Here is a 20545-nt window from a genome sequence, read left to right as displayed (position 1 = left end):
AAAACTTTTTAAAAATAAATAAATAAATAAAACAAAACATTTTTAAAAAAAAATGAACAAAAACTTCAACAAAAATCATCATAGATATCTGTGTTCCTTGGCACAAAGTCATTTCACAAGGACCATTTCAGAAAAGAGCCACCACTCAGTCTGTTGGTGTTAGAAGGGAATTTCTGAGCATAATACAAATTTCTGCAAAGGTGTTAGCACATACCACAAAGGAAACAATAGATAAACTGAGCAATGAGAAATTTAAAGACCTCTGAACAAAAAAGACTACAAAAAATGTTGACAAGCAACAGTCTAGGAAAACATATTTGCCGATAGTGGTGAGATCAATTTTCCGAACCTCTATACATCCATCAATAAGGAATAAAACAATAAACACAACCTCTGCCTTCAGCTCAGTTCGTGATCTCAGTGTCCTGGGATCAAGTCCTGCATCGGACTCTCTGCTCAGTGGGGAGCCTGCTTCCCCCTCCACCACCCCATCTGCCTCTCTGCATACTTGTGATCTCTCTCTCTGCGTCAAATAAATAAATAAAATCTTTCTCTAAAAAAATAAATAAACACAGTAGAAAAGTAGGCAAAGGATAGAGGTAAGGGATTTATATGAGAAAAAATGTGAATAACTCCTGATTTTAAATTAATATGTTTATAAACCAAATTATAATTAACACTTACTTTCAGTTTATTTAACCGTATTTTTGTTAAGAAAAGAGTACCAGACCCTACCCCCATTCCCAAAGTCCTCACTGTCACAGAAAGATGATACCTTTCCTTTCAGCCTGTTGCCTTCCAAATCCTTTCAATAGTCTACAGCTCAGACCCACAGCCTAATTAACTGATAGTTTAAGTTCATCTTTGCAGGTTAATTAGCTGGTGGTTGAAATTACTTACTGACTTCTACTTCAACAAAAATCATCATAGATATCTGTGTTCCTTGGCACAAAGTCATTTCACAAGGACCATTTCAGAAAAGAGCCACCACTCAGTCTGTTGGTGTTAGAAGGGAATTTCTGAGCATAATACAAATTTCTGCAAAGGTGTTAGTCTTGTCTTTTCTAACAGTTCTATGGGAACACCAACTGAATAGTGAAAGTAAGGGGGAAATATTCATTTGTTCTAGCAAATGGCAATAGAGAGCAACCACTTCCTGGAAAAAATCAAATAATTTGAGCTATATGTAATTTTTAATTGACTCTAATGAAGGAAGGGCAACTTGAATATAACTTTCTTTCAGTGAAGGAATAGCTTGCTTATGTGTTATATGGCAGAAAACATAGCTTCACAAAATCTCAATAATACTCCCTAATCTAAAAAACAAAGACAAATGTGGGGCAGACAGAAGGTGCATTTGGGCAGAACCAGCTATTCTAGAAAGGGTGTCACAGGTTAAAGGCCACTGGTTTAGATGGATATGCCAAACAGAAAACATTACTATTACTGACTTCTAACAAGGGAGGTTATGTTAGGCAAAATGAAAGCATCACCCCATTGAACTGCTGGTTACCACCTGAAATTGAGAAGATTTCTTTATTGCATTGACCAAGCTCAGGGATGTGGCTTCCTCTACACGGGTGCTGTTTCTTCTCTGTTAGGGCTGCTTTTAGTGCTGAACCAGCAGTCACATAATGACAAATCTAAACTCTTTTCTCCATTACTACAGTCTCTTCTCCCTCACTGATTAGGATTTACAAACTTATTCTAGTGCCAGATAAGCTGAGTATTTCCATTGCAAGGATGCGTAGGAAAGTACACATAAATTTAAGGTGTCTATATGAATAATTAGAAAATGCTGTCTTATGTAATAGAATTATTGCACAGTGGTAGGAAAGCTCATATAAGACTTTTAGCTTGTGATCTCAAAAAGATAGCAAGGCATGTCATCTATGGTACTAGAATTTTGTTAAGGATTCAGAAAGCAATTGCTAAAGAAAGAAAAGTTATTTTTCATGTTGGCAACATTCATTGGTGAACCTAACATGTCCTGCTGTAAATTTTTAATTTCAAGGGTTTTTAAAAGTCCTATAGAGAACCAGAAAACAAAAACAAAACAAGTAAACAGTTTGTCTTCATTCTTCCCAACAAGTATAAAGGTCATAATAAAGAAGAGTGTATATTAATATAACTAACCTTTATAATAATTCTCTGCCTCTGCTATCTCTGGGAATAACTGCTACTCAGAAGGCTAAGACTCAAAAATTTTATGATCAGCAAATTTCCCTTCTATATGAGCACAAGAAAAGATACACACACACACACACTTATTTATTAGAAAATAAACTTCCCATGCATACTTGCCAGTAGAAAAAAATGCTTAAAGGTATATTCCTTTTGGGGCGCCTGGGGGGCTCAGTGGGGTAAAGCCTCTGCCTTCTGCTCAGGTCATGATCCCAGGGTTCTGGGATTGAGCCCCACATTGGGCTCTCTGCTCAGCAGGGAGCCTGTTTCCTCCTCTCTCTCTGCCTGCTTCTCTGCCTACTTGTGATCTCTGTCTGTCAAATAAATAAATAAAATCTTTAAAAAAAAAGGTGTATTCCTTTTAAGCAGATATACAATTCAAGAATGGAGAAATCGGGGAACAAAAGTAGTGGTGATTAACAAAAAAAAGAATATTTTAAAAAACCATAAAACAGGATGAATTCTAAAATAATCCTTGTTAAATTTCAATATCAATTATCAAGACAATTTTTTGAGAAAAATTGTGGTCAAAATTAATAAAATTATTCTTCATCTGAAAGTTAAGATTATATTTTTTAATAGGAAAATTAAACAGAAGGAAAGGAGGAATGGAAATTGTGTTAAATTTGTAACGTCAAAATGGAACTACTTCAAACTTTATAGTGATAATTAGGAAAATGCAAGTCGAACTAATATTTTAAGTCTGAATTTTATTTTATTTTTTTAAGATTTTATTTATTTATTTGACAGAGAGAGATCACAAGTAGGCAGAGAGGCAGGCAGAGAGAGAGGGAGAAGCAGCCATCCCGCTGAGCAGAGAGCCTGATGTGGGGCTTGATCCCCGAATCCTGGGATCATGACCTGAGCCGAAGGCAGAGGCTTAACCCACTAAGCCACCCAGGTGCCCCTTAAGTCTGAATTTTAAATAATAACTGATAGGTTAAAAAAAGGGGCTGTACCAACAAAAAACCCGAGTTTTAAAGTATTTACTTTCTCATCTTCAGAAATTTAAGTTCTTTAGCAATCAGGGAAAAACATTGTCCCAGTTCAATTTCTGTTGACTTCACTTATATTTCTTAGCCTGCTCCTCTCCTCAGACAGAGATCTTTTTCTTCTTATTTTAATTCAGAGTCCTAACAAGTTTGATTTAGTTTGACTTACTGTATGTGTTTTTGCCACAAGATGGATTTATTTTTATTTAGACATGCTCATCGGCTCATTTTGTGAAAATTTAAAGTACATTAATTCTAAGTACCCCAGGGAAGAACTAAAACATTTGTAGTTATTTATTCAAATGCCAGTGGCAACTATCGATAAGTGGGAAGTTTGCTTGGCCTCAAAGAAGAATATATTCATTTAAAGTAGTAATACTGAAGAAACTTGCTTAGAAATTTAACTTTGTGTGTACATGTGTGGATACATGTGTGTGTGCCTTTGAGTTCATGATGAGATTTTCTGATGTGAAAAACCAAGAATAAACTAATAGAACAGGATACTACCAGAAGAGGACCCAGGGGACCGCTTGAGTACCAAAATAATCCCCCTGTCCCCATTATGAGGCAGCACCTTACCTCTCATGATGACCAAACTCAATTGTCTCAGACAGTATAATAACTCCTTTCTGTGACTGACGGTTCACCCCCACAGAAACCCTACATGAACAGATGGAAGCTAAGGCCTCAATTTTAGTGGGATTCTTATTTTCCCTCCTCACACCTGGGAACAGTATCACCCCTTTGTATCCCGGCTCCACTAGATACATGAGCACATGAGTTTCAGGGTTAGAAATACAAATCACCTATGCTGGTCTTTGGAAGTAATGGTGTGTAGGGAAATTCCTACTTCTACCAGCTGGTTTCCAGACACATGTAATCTAGTTAAGGACACAACAACATAAAATGACCACTGTGTCTTGAAGGATACACTGCGTTTTGAAGGATAATGCCCCATTCTCACAGGCAAGCTGGCACCTCAGTTACACCTGAAAGAGGCTATTGGACTGCACTGTTTGGTGACGGTTTCAGGGTTGTGTAGTATATGATAGAACCAGTGTTTCCCATGGTCATTTCCCCTGCCACGATGGAGGGAAATATCCATTTCTACTTGGCTTTTTTCTATTGCTTTGGTATTTACTGGACTGGTTAAAAAACCAATGTGAAGACTCTGCCAAATGCTAAGTATGTCCATTACAATTATACCACGGTTACCTGGAAGAACATCTGGTGTACCAAAAATACAATGGACCCTTTTAGATGGACTTCTATTAGAACTCCAATATTACCTGACCCCCAAATAGCCATAGGTAGCATAGGGCTATGATTGTACTAATTACCTGTGAATTGGTATCAACTCAGATAACCTTCAAAAACCTAGGTCCTTTCTTTTCCATCTTTTCCTGTATATTCTGTACATACAAGAGAGACCAAGAATGCATGAGCCAAAGGCTGAGGTTGGCTTTCTGTGTGTGTGTGTGTGTGTACATATGTGTACATATACCATATACATATATATATATATATGACATTAAGAACGCATGTATATATATGTATATATATATGCATGTAGATGGATAAATATAGAAAGTTATCAGTATATAAATGTAGATAAATATAGGTAAAGACATCCTTGCTGGATGCCCATATATTCTGCCCCTTGGGTACTGATTCTGTTAACCAGCTCCAAGGATCCCATTGATAGGGCCTTGCTACCATTCAACTGTGCTACTTATGTATTAAGGTAGCTACACTTAACATTGCTTCTAACAGTTAAGTGCTTCCACTAAGCTCCACAATTCTGAAATCCTATTATCTGCATTGTTACTAGAAAACCCAATTCTTTAATAGATTTCCTACCATCACATTGACCTACTGAGAGCAACAACTAATGAGCTTCTCAGTACGTGCCTCTCCTTATTGACTTGGTAAATGGACTATCCTCCAGCCCTTTTCTTTTTTTTTTTAAAGATTTTTTATTTATTTATTTGACAGAAATCACAAGTAGGCAGAGAGGTAGGCAGAGAGAGAGGGGGCGGCAGGCTCCCCGATGAGCAGAGAGCCTGATGTGGGGCTCCATCCCAGAACCCTGAGATCATGACTTGATCTAAAGGCAGAGGCTTTAACCCACTGAGCCACCCAGCCCTCTTATGGAATATAATCACTTGGGGAGTTTGGGGTCCTGTAGAATATGCCCATTCTACCATTCTGCTTACTTCTCTGATTATTTTACCTCTTCCTTCAAGACTGTCATAGCAGTTCTGGCATCATTTAATGCGTGCCTTCACTTTTATAAAACCGCCAAGATCCATCTAAGCAGTATATTAGAACAATCTGGATCCTTTCCAGAATTTAAATCCTATGTCACAGGAAAGAACCCCCATATGAATAAACTCATAGTTTAGGGAAAAATCTCAACATCATCCAGCTGGGATTATTAACAAACTGCTTTATATCTAATTTTTTTTTATTGATTGATAGATTTTTTTTTCAATTTATTTATTTTTAGAAAAACAGTATTCATTATTTTTTTACCACACCCGGTGCTCCATGCAATCCGTGCCCTCTATAATACCCACCACCTGGTACCCCAACCTCCCACCCCCCCGCCACTTCAAACCCCTCAGATTGTTTTTCAGAGTCCATAGTTATCCAGGCCTCTTAAAACCCTCATTCAGATTCACAGACATATTCTCATGTTCCTGCTGGTAATGTTTTCTAGATGCTAACATATATTATTATTAGCATATAATGCTCTTAAAAAAAAAAAGGTCTTTTATTAAAAAACAGGTCTAAAAAAAAAACTGGTCTAGAAATACTCCCTTTGAGTTCTGCTAAGATTTGCCCCAAATATGAAAATCTGAGTTTGAGACACTTAATTGCATATATCCAGTATCTTCATCCCAAACTGCACATCAGACCACAGTCATCTTAGGTTTCTGATTTACCTGGTCTGAATAATAAACTCCTTTGAAATTCTGCCACTCCTAAAATTAATATTCAGCTCTGTCTGCTGTGCAAATGCTGAAGAGTAGTCTCTTGCAATGCTGCCAAGGAAGCCCTCTCACTCTCACACTGCCCAGGAAAACATGTAAACTAAAATAATGTGCATCATCTAATAACAGAATATGAGTAAAAATTAAACTTTTTTTATTGGCACAGACACAGGCAATAAGAACTCATGTGTCTTGCTGCCATAATTATAAATTGAGAATGTACATTGGTATATTCACATTCTTTTGAATAGAAACATGGGACCAGTTAATATGACAGATCAGATTATTGTTTAGCAAATATTTATCCCCCTTTCCCCTCCAACTTCCATAGAAGGAGTCCATTTCATCATTCCTTTGATACTGGGCATGGCTAATGATCTGCTATAGTCATTGAGAAGTTAGCATATGTGAGATGGGTAGAGACTTCAAATGTGTGTGTTCCTTTCTCTTGCCATAGAAGAGCATGCCTAAGGCAGTGGCTGGTGCAAGGAGGATAAAAGAGAGGAGTCTCACCCAAGCCTCAGCTTAGAGCAAAATCCAGCTGAATGTGGCCCAGATCAGCTGAACAGCAACCAACTGGCAAACATGCAAGTGAAAAATGCATGTGTTCTGTTGCAGGCCACTGGGTTCTGCAATGATTTGTTGCATATCATTATTATGTAAATGAGTTATTAATATGACTTCTTAAGGGGAAGACATACATAATATGACCTGGGAATTCCACTTCTATCTATCCTGGACAAATCCACCCAGGTGTATGTGAGGAGACTTGTAAAATGATGTCTCTGGGAGTATCGCTTGTTCTGCGTCACTTGACTCACCTGCCAGTTTACTGTTTTTTTATGCCGTGCTGCCCATTGAAACACGGGAGCCGGCCAGCACCAGCTGAGATGGGTTTGTCGTTTTCTCACCCTAGGTAAGGTGATCGTTAATTTCTTTGGTTTTCAGGGTCACAACAATACTATCCACGACACTTTTTAAAACTTGATTGCCATTTCATAAATCCATAAATTCAGCTACCTTTCAATATATTTCTATAGCTTTATCACACCTCACTCGTGTTATTTTGGCACTTTCCAAAGTGGTCTCATGTACATTCAGTAAATATCCTCTTCCCTTTTCTGAATATACCATACTTTTGATTCATTAACATTGAACCTCTGGCCAACAGCACTCTAACTCTTGCCTGAATGGAGCTTACTGAACACATATTTTCTTCATAACGCACATCACAGCCTTCTTACACTTGGGAACACTAGACAGACTTCAGTGTTGCACTTGTGAGCCATTTTATTTTTTTATTTTTTTTTTAAGATTTTATTTATTTATTTGACAGAGAGAAATCTCAAGTAGATGGAGAAGCAGGCAGAGAGAGAGAGAGGGAAGCAGGCTCCCTGCTGAGCAGAGAGCCCGATGCGGGACTCGATCCCAAGACCCTGAGATCATGACCTGAGCTGAAGGCAGCGGCTTAACCCACTGAGCCACCCAGGCGCCCCGATTGTGAGCCATTTTAAATAGCAAACTCCATCTCCCAAGCGAGTTAGGAAAAATCGGAGGGGGAGACTGTGGACCACGAGAGACTGTGGACTCTGAGGAAAAAATTGATGGTTTTTTTGGCGGGGGGATGGGGTGAGCTTGGTAGTGGGTACTAAGGAGAGCACACATTGCGTGGAGCACTGGGTGTGGTGCACAAACAACGAATTTTGGAACACTGAAATAAAATAAAATAAAATAAATTTTAAAATAAATCAATAGCAAACACACCAAGAATGTAAAAAGCAACAGAAATGTAAAAAATGTGGCTCTAAATAAATTGCAAAAAAAAGCTAGTTATTTATAGTATGCGAGCTGAAACAAGAAGGCTGAGCATCGCCTTGTTCAAATTCAGCTAGAAACAGGTGCATTGGGCAACTCAAATTTTCCATGCCCCTACACAAGCCTGTGAATGACCATGAGAAGTGCCATGAGTATTTGCTTTGGCAATACAAATATATTTTAGCTAGTGGGCAAATTTGCAAAGACATGCCCCATGAAGAATGAGGATCAACTAAATTTAGTTTAAGTAAGATGCAAAAATACTCATGGGAATGATCTTACCAAACATCAGGATAGTGCTTACATCTCACAAAGGAGGAAGTGAAAAAGATGCTTATGTGGGTCTCAGTTTTATTTTTAACATTTTATTTTTAATAGACAAGAGATCTTAACCAATTTCTGTAAACTGCTGATGTTCCTATAATCTCTGGTAAGTATAATTGCTTTTAAGTTTTGGAATATTTGAAGTGTTTTCTAATTTTATACACTTTTTATTCACAGTACAAATTTTTATTTGAGTAAAGAAAAAGGCTATTGTACAAATATTACTGTTCAGGTGCAACCCACAGAGACATGGCTGTAGATGCTTAGCTGCATCAGGAAGTGCTTCTGTAGATTTTTAGGTTTAGAGATGACACCATCTGGATACCTTGGCTTGACCCACACAACCACATCTGGTTCTAGTAGGTCGATCCTATCCAGTTGGTTTCACAGAGCGATGCAGCTGGGCTGCACATTGTGTGGTTGTCCCAATAACTCAGTCTTAAGAGGGCCAAGGGATGGTCTCAATCATTACATAGATTTCATCTGGTTTATGACTGATAGAATGAACCTCAGCTACAATCACATCACAATCTGGTTGAAGCTTTAGGAATTTCTATTGACACCAACAAACCGATGTTCCTTCTTATGGTTCAAACAGTTCAAACAGTGATCTGTACAGCTTTCCAAATATTGCAATTGATCTGTCTTCACCCAGATACATATTCTCTTACTCATTCTCTTTACACATTCTCTTAGGAAGAAAAAAAATACTGGGAACTTGAGCTAGGTTATCCATCTTGGCACAGAGGACATATGCTGAGATACCAGCTAGTTGAAGCACAAATCTGGTAAATGAAGTCACAGAGGTACCGACCTCCATTGATTCCTGAAAAGGCCTCTCACCCTACATTTAGAAACCATTCAATTATAGTTTTCAAAGAATATTTTGACTGTGGGCTACTAATATTTTCAGTGTTCAGTTGATTTAAAAACTTAAATCCATTAAGGTATTCTGAGAAGTCACACACACAAACAAACTCTAATTATTGATATCATGTTCTTCACATGTATCTCCTACAGTCTGGACCAACTCTGAACTAGTGACCTCTACTTCTTGCAAAACATTGATTTACTTCTTTTCTGGATATTCCATCCTAATACAATGCCAGCTGTTTTCCTGGCCAGGAGGTAATCTGGAATTACTAGCTGAATACTGACGGAGGAAGAGGTTGTCTTTAGCTACTGCTTTTCCACACAGATCACTGTTATACCTTAATATGAAATCTTCCAGGAACAATAGCTATTTCTGATCTTTCATATTGATCCTTCCTAGACCTTTGCAACTATGGCTAGAAATTATATTTATAGCCCAATCTGCACAAGCTCAAAATTATGACTATGTTATTGTCAGCACTCAGAAACTGCCTCATGCTACTATGCAGAGTCAGATTTGGAGGGAACGGAAATTAGATAGAGAAGGTAGAAACTTCCAGAAATGTAAAACAGATTCTTATTTTCTTCCTTATTTCTTAAAAATTATATATTAACCATCTTTTGCCTAATTTGAAATGAGTGTCCTACTATAAGTTATAGGGCGACACACAGTCATCCATATGCAAGTCATTATGTATAAATAATGGTATAGTAAAGAATTTGGCTTTACCGAAGGAAAAGTCAGAAAATTAGAAAAGCTTTTGCTCTGGCTTTTGTGAGGTGAATTCTAAAACCCTGGATTTCTCCAGTGATAGGTGTACCTTTTTTTTCTTCATGGTGGTCCCCTGGAGCACACCTGATATTTCATGGTAATGAGAAGATTGAAGGTGAAACTGGCCAATATGACAGTTTAAGGATGGGAAACTGGACATACTGAAATAACAAACTATATGATGTAGGTTGGGGGCTCTGGATTATGTGATATCACTTTGTCTCTGGGAGGTGAGGGGGCTAGATATTGATTTCTACTATGTGGACAATTAATCAATCATGCCTCAATAATGAAGTCCCAATAAGAACTTTGGACACTGAAACTTAATGAGCTTCCTGGGCTGACAATATTCTATGTGCATTATCATTTACCAATATAAAAAGTAATGTATACTAAAGATAAATAATGCTTTGTGTTTGGAACTTTCCTAGACTCTGAGATATCCACCTCTTTTCTTAGTTGATTTTAATGTATCCTTTTCCTATAGTAAGTAGATAAGACCATCAGTATAATCATTTTCATTGAGTTTTACTACTTTTCATTGAGTTTCACTACATTTCATTTAGTTTCACTACATTTCTAATGAATTACTAAAACTGAGGATGGTTTAGGAACCAAGCTTCTGCCTCAGGCAAACTTGGCAATCTGGAGGACTATGCCTTAACTTCAAAGTCTGGCTAATTCAGGGTAATTATATATATATATATATATATATATATATATGTGTGTGTGTGTGTGTGTGTGTGTGTGTATCCAAAAGTAGACATAATCTGAAAATAGAGCTAAAAATTTATTTTCTAACAATTGCATAGAGGGACTATAGATCAAGTATTCTCAAACCAAAATAAATCTTGTTATATATTTTTAAATATGTAAGGGTTTATAAATACTATAGTCTATTACAATAAGATAGCTTACTTGTAGTCCTTGGTATATATTCCCCAAAAAGCACATCCAGAATTGTTATAAAATAACATTGCCCAAAGTAATGCACTCTTTAGATGGATGCTTGTTGGAAGAAGTCATCCAGAAGACATGACTACCAGTTGACCTCTGAGCTGGACCTAAGCAATCAGAAGCTTCTCATCCACACCTTGTTCTTGTACATTCTACTCACTGTTCCCATACTAGGGGCTGCTTTAAGGATATAACCTTAAGAAAGTAAGGTATTTTTGAGACTATCTTGACTGAATATGTGATTGAACTCAGTTAAGGTCCCTATGTAAATGTTTGGGATTCTGGCCGATGAATACAGAGATATACTCTTCTTGTAACCACCCAAGACCAGCCTCTTATATAAGTTCCTTTGCTTATTAAACCTGTTACCCACCAATCTGGAGTGGTTTACCTATTTCTTTAGTCTCTCCTTGCACTCTGTGAACAAGGATCAGTTTCAGATTTTGCCTGAAAAACCCCCAGGGTTGTGAACAAATAATACTTCATGCAGATTTTGTTTAGGTTCAGCTGATACTGGATTGCCCCTGACTTAAAAATCATTCTGGGGGCACCTGGGTGGCTCAGTTGGTTAAGCAACTGCCTTCGGCTCAGGTCATGGTCCCAGAGTCCTGGGATCAAGTCCCACATCGGGCTCCCAGTTCCATGGGGAGTCTGCTTCACCCTCTGACCTCCCCTCTCATGCTCTCTCTCACTTTGTCTCTCTCTCTCGAAATTAAATAAATAAAAATCTTAAAAATAATCATTCTGAACAAAACAATTCAGCAATGTTGAATGGAAAAGAACTTTAGAGTGTTGAATGGAAAAGAACTTTAGAGTGTTAATTGTTCATCCTTTATAAACTGGAACAGAGTCAAAACAATTATGCAAAGAGAATCAAGACTCTTTCTGTGATTGTGCCCTCAGCTCACCTAAGACTAAAAGAAGAAACAATTTATATTGTGGTACCTCTGTTACTGAGGCATCTGTCTCCCATTAAATAAAAGCAAATAAATACCATGACAGTAACCTACTTTTAGCTTGATTATTTGTTCAAGTGTATGTGTATGTTCAGCTAGTAATACAGAATAACTTTAATATCTATTAGTGAGTGTGATTTTGAACTCATTAACAATCAAAATTCCAGCTAATAGAAACAATATTCATATTATATATGATATATTATGTATCATATATTATGTATCACACCTGTCTTTCTGTATTCTGAAATATATTCTAGACAAAGCCAGACTCAAAAGAATAGAACAATGTGACAGTGACTACTCATTCTCTACTAATCATTTTGCCCAATGAAAATTTTAAAATTAAAACCCCTCATTTTTACCTGGATACATCCCTACTCAGGATAAATGCAGCATTTTCTATTACTTTGTCCTAGGTATGCTTGTGTGATAGAAGCTTTCTTAATGACAACTTTGAAAGAACAAAGTAACTACCTTGCCATACAAAGATACAAGCCTACAGAGATGAGAATACTGGGTACGTGGGTGGCTCAGTGGGTTGAGCCTCTGTCTTCAGCTTAGGTCATGATCTCGGGGTCCTGGGATTGAGCCCTGCATTAGGCGCTCTGCTCAGCAGGGAGCGTGCTTCCCTCTCTCTCTGCCTGCCTCTCTGTCTACTTGTGATCTCTGTCAAATAAATAAGTAAAATCTTAAAAAAAAAAAAAAGGAGTTTTTTCCCCAGGGGTATTCCTTTTCATTAATGCTATATTTCCAAATGATGGAGGGAAGAGCATGAGTATAGAGTCAAAGCAGTTGGTCTGCTAAGGGTCAAATCCATGATCCTTATGAGATTTTAATTTGGTCAATTATAAAGATATTGTTCAAGTTGTTTATTCATTATGGCATTATCATACTATGCATTCATTTCTACCAAGACAAATGATCATGCTACCTAGTGATGTTCTATTTCCTCAAAAATTTATCTCAAAAATGTAATAAATTGTATAAATTATAAAGTTTCTATTTTTCAAAATGACTGCTTGCGGGTTGTGACACATGTATGCTTTACTTACAGAACATATGTATCATTCTTGCAAATACCTTATTTTATCCTTAGTTCCATTTCACTACAATCTTGTTGTGCTCTGCTTTTAATTTATAGTACAAATATGTCACATTATATGCTATATCTCTTTCAGAACAAGCAGAAAGTAGAGTGAAGCACTATCTCATTTAATCCTAAATATGACTTTTTAAATTCATTATTTATGCTTTCCAGAGAAAAGACAAATTACTGGTAAAGACAATCAAAAAATAAGTAAAGAACCTAAAATTTAAACATATATTTAGCTCCATACTTTTTCCAAGTTATCATGTTGTTTTCCTTTGGACTTGATGTGGGAGTAAAACGATATTATTCTAAAGTCTAGATCAAATTAAGTTAAAAGTTGAAACAGGCCTGAGGATAAGCTCTAAAGCCTTGACCTGACAGAGTCTCATTTTTATGTCTAACAATGTTGAAGAGGTTATTATGTGTATAAGTAGCTCTAAAAACTTTTTTTTTAAAGATTTTATTTATTTATTTGACAGACAGAGATCACAAGTAGGCAGAGGGGCAGGCAGAAAGAGAGAGAGGAGGAAGCAGGCTCCCCATGGAGGAGAGAGCCTGATGTGGGGCTCGATCCCAGGACCCTGGAATTATGACCTGAGCTGAAGGCAAAGGCTTTAACCCACTGAGCCACCCAGGTGCCCCTCTAAAAACTTTTTAAAAAAACTGTGACTCTGACAGAGAACTGGCATATTAAAAAAAAAAAAAAAAAGGCAAACCAGGGGCTCCTCGGTGGCTCAATCAGTTGACCATGGACTCTTGGTTTTGGTTCAGGTCATGACCTCATGGGTCAGGGTATTGATCCCCAGGTTGGGCTCCATGCTCTACAGGCATTCTGCTTGAAGATCTCCTTCTTCCTATGCCCCTACCCCTACTCATGAGCACACATGCAGATTCTCTCCTCTCTCTCTTAAAAAAAAAAAAAAACTCTTTAAAAAATTGCAAACCACTTCTAAAGTCCATGATGTGCAACAATTTTTAATATTTCTGAAGCTGCTGAAATAAATGAGTCATTAGGTTACTATGACATAAGAGCCCACAGCTGGAGAGGATACCTGGCCTGCCATGCAGTATCCAGCTTTCCATCCAGTCTCCTTGCTCTCTGTCGTCTTTATGTTGTCAGTCACTCATGAAAATAAAAATAAAACCTTATGTTTATAGGCTAAAAAGAGAACACTTAAAAACATCTTGCATATAAAGTTAAGAGGTCTAAAGATGTCTTGCATATAAAGTTAAGGGATCTAACACTAAAAATGTCTTGCATATAAAGTTATTTAGAAGGAAGTTTTGAATAAAGAATAGAATAGCAAATTCTGAAAGTGTCCAAATCTATGACATTCAAAGTTACTGTATGTATTCACACAATACAAACAGTTCATGGAATGAAAGCACCAGGGCAGTTTGCTCAGTGACAGAGACAGAACTTCAGTGAAATTTGAAAAAAATCAGGTAACTTACCTTTGAAGTTATGTAGTCTGAGGAAACATAAGACGATTTCAGAGCTCTCTGCATGTGTAAAAGTACAAGAGAAGAGACACGGCACTAGCCTTTCTTCCTGAGGAGCAGGGGAGAGGGCATGACTTAGAAAGGAAGGGTTGTGAGGAGAAACAAGGGTTCAACACTGATGAAATCCACCTGGTTTTATAACAAAATGTCTGTAGAAGGGGAGCAATGCATATACTGATCCTTATATCGTGGCATGTAGGATGTTTGAGCCATGCCTACTCTATAATAATATTAATCTCAATTCACAATAACAAAATAAAGAAAAATCTCTTCTATTCTGATAGTCTTTTAGAAAATTTGCATCATTGCACATTTATTTTAACGTGATTTCACAATTATACATGTGTTTAAGTGATAATTCACAAATTTGAGGTCTTAAAAAGATTATAAGTGATTTTTGCTTATGAGTGTCAGGATTCTACTCAGATTTCTTTGGGCAAAGCCACTTAAATTGAAATGATCCCTAGCTGACTGACATCTTTGCCACAACCAGTCTTCAAACTGTTTCATTTTAACAATATAACTGAAATCCAGCTGGCTCACACTCAATTATAATAAAAATCCAAAGTGTTGCTAAGTGACTGGGGAATAGAATATGAAATTCTGACAAGAAATATTCCCTCACCCTTGATTGAGGATAGTAGTGCACAGATGGTGAAGGTGATGTGCATTCTTGGGCCTTTCAAAGACTAATTTCTTCTCAATTTCTACATAGAAATAATCCTTAATATAAAAAATAATAATTGTGATCTTTAATCTCTGATTCAAAGTGCCCATTATTAACTCCTACTATAATTTAGGTTTTATTCAAGTCATGCATTCATCCTTGCCTCTTGTTTAGACTACTGCATACACTTCCAATTCTACTACAAGCAGAAGTTCCTGGGGCAATTATAGTTCTTTCAGAGGACAAGAACACTGAGGTCACATCACACCAGTACTTCCTGCCCTGTACTGATACCAATCAAATTTTGAAAATAATTTAAGGTTTCAGTCCTTAGCCTTAGGGCACAAAACTCGATAGAATCTAGCAATTTCAGAAACCTTATCATGTTCAACACCACATTACTCATGGCAACTATTTTCAACAAGAAGTCTGTAGTATTGATCCTAAAACAGAAATGGACAAGATTCTAGGTCAGAATACATCTTTCAAATCAATGAAATTGTGGAAATTAGTTTGAAGACTTCTATCAGGACATTAGAACATTTTCAAAGAGCCTGGCAACAATTTAGCAGGGTTCATCCTTTCATTTATTTAGAAAAACACCCATTTTCAAGCCACAGCTTTATTCAGTTCCCTCTCTGATTTCTCACAAGTGTTATTTCAGTTTCTCCAGAGCCCCTCCTCCATTCAAAGAGCTTACTTCTCCTTGTCTTTACCTCCTACCTGACTAGACAATTCTAAAACCAGAAACACTTCTGCTTGTGGCCCTCCATCCTATCCAATCATTTTTATATCCAAGTGTTTCTCAAGATTCACATTTGCAAATAATTATTTAAAAACAGTTCAAGCAGCAAAGCTGTTTATTAAATATATTAACTTCATTTCTCTATCTCTTTCTCTCTTTTTCCTCTCTCTTTCACCAACTGAACATGTAAAGGGAAGCCAGTAGCCGTCATGGCCACTGGTTTCTATCTTTTAACTATAACATGAAGCTAGACTTGGTCTCAAATCAAAAATAAGGGCAGCAAGCAAAGAGAGAGACAGAATCTCAAAGAGATGGCAATCTGGACCTCAAAGTCATTAGCCTGGACAATAAATATCTGACACCAGCCTATGAGGCCATGTGCTTCTTACCAAACTGATCCCACCTCAGAGAGTGGATTTTGCCTAATTGTAAGCAGTATCCTGAGAGATCACTAGGAAAGTGTGTTGGGGTGGCTCTCGGAAAGTTTTACTCATTCTTAAAGACAAAAACGAGTAGAAAAGGATCTTTTCTGCTTTTATCAATGAGAATACAATCAAAGAAGAACTACACCTATTCTTCATTTCTTTAAAATGGGGGGACAAAACTCATAACAAACTAGATATAGAAGGGAAGTTCTTCAACCAGATTTAAAAAAATAACTATAAAAAACCTACATGTCATATTTAATGGTGCAGTAATGAATGATTTCTTCCTAAGATTGAAATGCAGAACAATGCAAGGATATCAACTTTCACTATTTATATTATGCATTGTACTGAAGATTATACCCAAGACAATTGGGAGAAAAAAGAAATAGAAATATAGATATCTTTTTAAAAAGTTATATAGGTTGTAAAAGAAGGATTAAAATAGTTTTTATTCACAGATGACATGATTCTGGATTTAGAAAATCCAAAGAAATGCCTGTGTATGTGTGTGTGTGTGTGTGTGTGTCACTAGAAGTGACAAACAAGCTTACCAAGTTTGCAGGATACTGATCAATATATAAAAGAAGTGAAAGTTTGTACACTGAAATACAAAATAAAAAGGATCTAAGGGAAAGGTGAATCATGTTGTGTTCATGGATTGAAAGAGTCAATATTATTAAGATAGCAATTTGCCCCAAAAATATTTAATGCGGTTCCTACCAGAATAATTGCAGATGTTCTTACTGAAATTCGTAGTCTGGTACTAAAATATATATGGAAAGGTATAGGACCCAGGAAAGTTAAAATAACTCTGAAATATAACAAAATTGGAAGACTTGTCTTCTTGATTAAAAGCTTATTAAAGGGGTGCCTGGGTGGCTGAGTTGTTAAGCTTCTGCAATTGGCTCAGGTTATTATCCCAGGGTCCTAGGATGGGGCTCCACATAGGACTCCCTGCTTGGCGGGAAGCCTGCTTCTCCCTTTCCCGCTTCCCCTGCTTATGTTCCCTCTCTCGCTGTCTCTCTCTCTGTGTCAAATAAATAAATAAAATCTTTTAAAAAAATAAAGCTTATTACAAAAATATAGTAATCAGGACAGTATGGTACTGACTTAAGGATAGGTATATAGATCAGTGGAACCAAATAGACCTTCCTAAAATACCTCTTATTTTTCTTGCTGATTTTGGCAAAATCTCCAAGATAATTCCCTGGAGAAAGGATTTTATTTTCAACAATGGAATACTTCCCTCCCTCTACTGGTTAGGAAGTTGTCTCTTTAATTTATATCTCAGTGATAGTTCTAGATATTTTACTATACTTACTAGAAACAGAGACTGCTAAATTTCTAACCGATATTCTTACTTTCAATCTCTTGTTCAAAAAGAATCTTGATTTAATTGGAGACTGTTTGAAAACCCCTCTTCAATTCTCTGTGGAATTTCAGTAAATGTGATTAAGTTTATAGACAATAGAATACAGATGAAATTTGGGCTTCAGGCTTCCTTTAAAGAGGGGTCAGAATTAACTTGGAGGCCAATTGCTTTTGACACTTCTTGCTACGTTATTTCATTTTCTTGATACCTGACTAGTGGCCATGACAGGAAAAGATTTGGTCATTGGCTTTCGATGAAATGCAGAAGCTAAGAGAGTCTGGATTTCTAACAATAAGAAGCAAACATCTCTGCTTTAGACTACCTACCTCTTGTCTTATTTTATGTAATAGAAAATAAACCCCTAACCTGTTTAAGACACTTGTTTTTTATCTCTGTTACAAAAAGTCCAACACAATTCTTAATAATACATTAAACAGATCTATCCATCCAATCTATTAACCTCTCTGTCATATTTTACATTTTATTTTCTATCTGGTATGCATTCTAAGGAGATTCTTCCAGTAGTTCTTCTAGTTTACGATTTTTTAAATCTATACCTGAACTATCAATAAGCCCATTCATTGTGTTGTACTTAATTCATTTCTAAACTTTAGTTTTAAAAGTTTTGTTCTGTTCTTTTTAAAATTTGCCTTGTGATTTGAAGATATATTTGTGTATTGTTCACTCTTTAGATTTATCTCTCAATTTTCTGAACATTTCATGTGATATATATCTGATAATTCTAGTTTCTTTTGTCCAATTTTATTGAGATATAATTGACATACAATTTTCTGTTAGTTGAAAGTATATGACATAGTGATTTATTAAATGTATATAATGTAAAATTATTACCACAGAGTTTAGTTAATATCCATCACCTCCCATAGCTACCAAATTCTTTTTCTTGTGATAAGAGCTTTTAAGGTCTACCCTATAAAGGAATTTTTTTTTAAAGATTTTATTTATTTGACAGACAGAAACATAGCAAGAGAGGGAACACAAGCAAGGGGAGCAGAAGGGGGAGAAATAGGCTTCCCACTGACCAATGAGCCCGACGGGGGGCTCAATCCCAGGGTACTGGGATCATGGCCTGAGCCAAAGGCAGAAACTTAATGACTGAGCCACCCAGGCACCCCAATAAATGACTTTCAAATACATAAGACAATACTATTAATCATAGTCATTATGCTGTACATGGTATCTCCAAAGCTTACTGATTTTAAAACTGTTCATTTGTTTCTTTTGACTACCTTCCGTCATTTCACCTAACCATGCCCCCTGCCTCTGGCAATACTAATCAGCTTTGTTTCTATAAGTTTGGTATTTTTATATTCCACATAGAAGTGAGATAACACAGTATTTAATGCCCATGGAAACAATCCATCCATATTGTCACAACCGGCAGCATCTGTGTTTATCAGGAATAGTGGTCTGTAATTTTCTTCTTTTTTGTGTGTAAAGGAAATAATGATGGTCAGCGTGGACATAAATGAAATAGAGACCAAAAAGACAATGTTCTTAGGTAGGATGAAGTGATACTGAGTTGAGCAACATCAGCCCCAGGGAAGAAGCTACAAAAACAGTCTCAAGTGTTCTCTTTCTGGCACGAGGTCAAACATCAGAATATTGTAATCAGCTAGTGCACTAATGTGGTGATCAAAAGACAAAATGGGCCATGGAATTATAGGCATTCCTGTAGATAATGTTTTTCAATGTGTAGGCCCTAGAATAGCAGCGTAAGCATCAATTTGGAACATTAGAAATGCAAATTCTAGAGCCCCTGATGCAGACTTACCAGACAGAAACTCTAAGGAAGGGACTCAACAATCTAGGGTGACAGGGATACATGCTAAATTTGAGAAACACTGTTTCAGGGATTTCTCAAATCTTTTCCTTAAAGAATAGGCATCTGGAAAAAAGACTAGATTTTCAGCAGCTAAGCAGAATGATAGCTTTGAAGGAAAGTCAGTGAAACTTTGTATTAAAGTAATAGACTGATAAGGTCTTGGCATATGAGTTATGTACATTAATATGACTTCATTTTAATCCATTTCTAATTAGTCATTATGATATTTCAGTTGAAGAAAGTTACCAAATTTTCTCAATTTAAGAAATTATATGCTAAAATTCCTTTTTAAAATACAAAGCAATTATTATATTAAAAGTTCAAAACAAGTAAAAAACAGACATACTCCTGAAGTCTAGTTCTACATTTCTACAAAGGAATTCAGCATCTCCTCAAAATTATTTAAATTATATTTCAGCAAACAAAAATGTAGGCATAAAAAAACATGGTAGCTTGGTCATTAACTATTTGCTCTGTCTCTCTAATTGCTATTCAGAAGAAAAGTAATATTTACCAATAAATGCATGATTTTTTTAATATGTTCAGTTAGCCATTATATAGTACATCATAAGTTTTTGTTGTAGTGTTCAATGATTCATTAGCTGTGTATAACATAAATGCATGATTTTAAGCAGCTTCATGGATCAGGATTGCATTCACTGGTCACATGGGACATCTTAATAGTACATTCTAGAAATACATAACTAAGGGCTGCCATAGAGCATGTGAATCTTGATCTTGGGTCTTGAAATCAAGCCCCACATTGGACATAAAACTTTACTTAAAAGGAAAAAATACATAGCTAAATCTGAGAGAATCTCTAAAAGTTATGTCCTTGCAAATGGTTAGAATGTAAAATTTGATGCTAACACAGTAAAATCAGAGTCATTTGTCTGGTTTTATTATACTTGCATGTTATCTCAGCTGTACACACCTCACATCTTGAGGCCACATGCAGATAAAATAGTGGTAACATCTGTCTTCTGTGTACCAACCAAAAGATAAGCCAGCTAGAAACTTCT

Source organism: Neovison vison, chromosome 13 (genome assembly GCF_020171115.1).
Source record: "Neovison vison isolate M4711 chromosome 13, ASM_NN_V1, whole genome shotgun sequence".
NCBI classification, from domain to species: Eukaryota; Metazoa; Chordata; class Mammalia; order Carnivora; family Mustelidae; genus Neogale; species Neogale vison.
The sequence above is the reverse complement of the archived record's forward strand: the minus strand, read 5'-3'. Positions refer to the sequence as shown.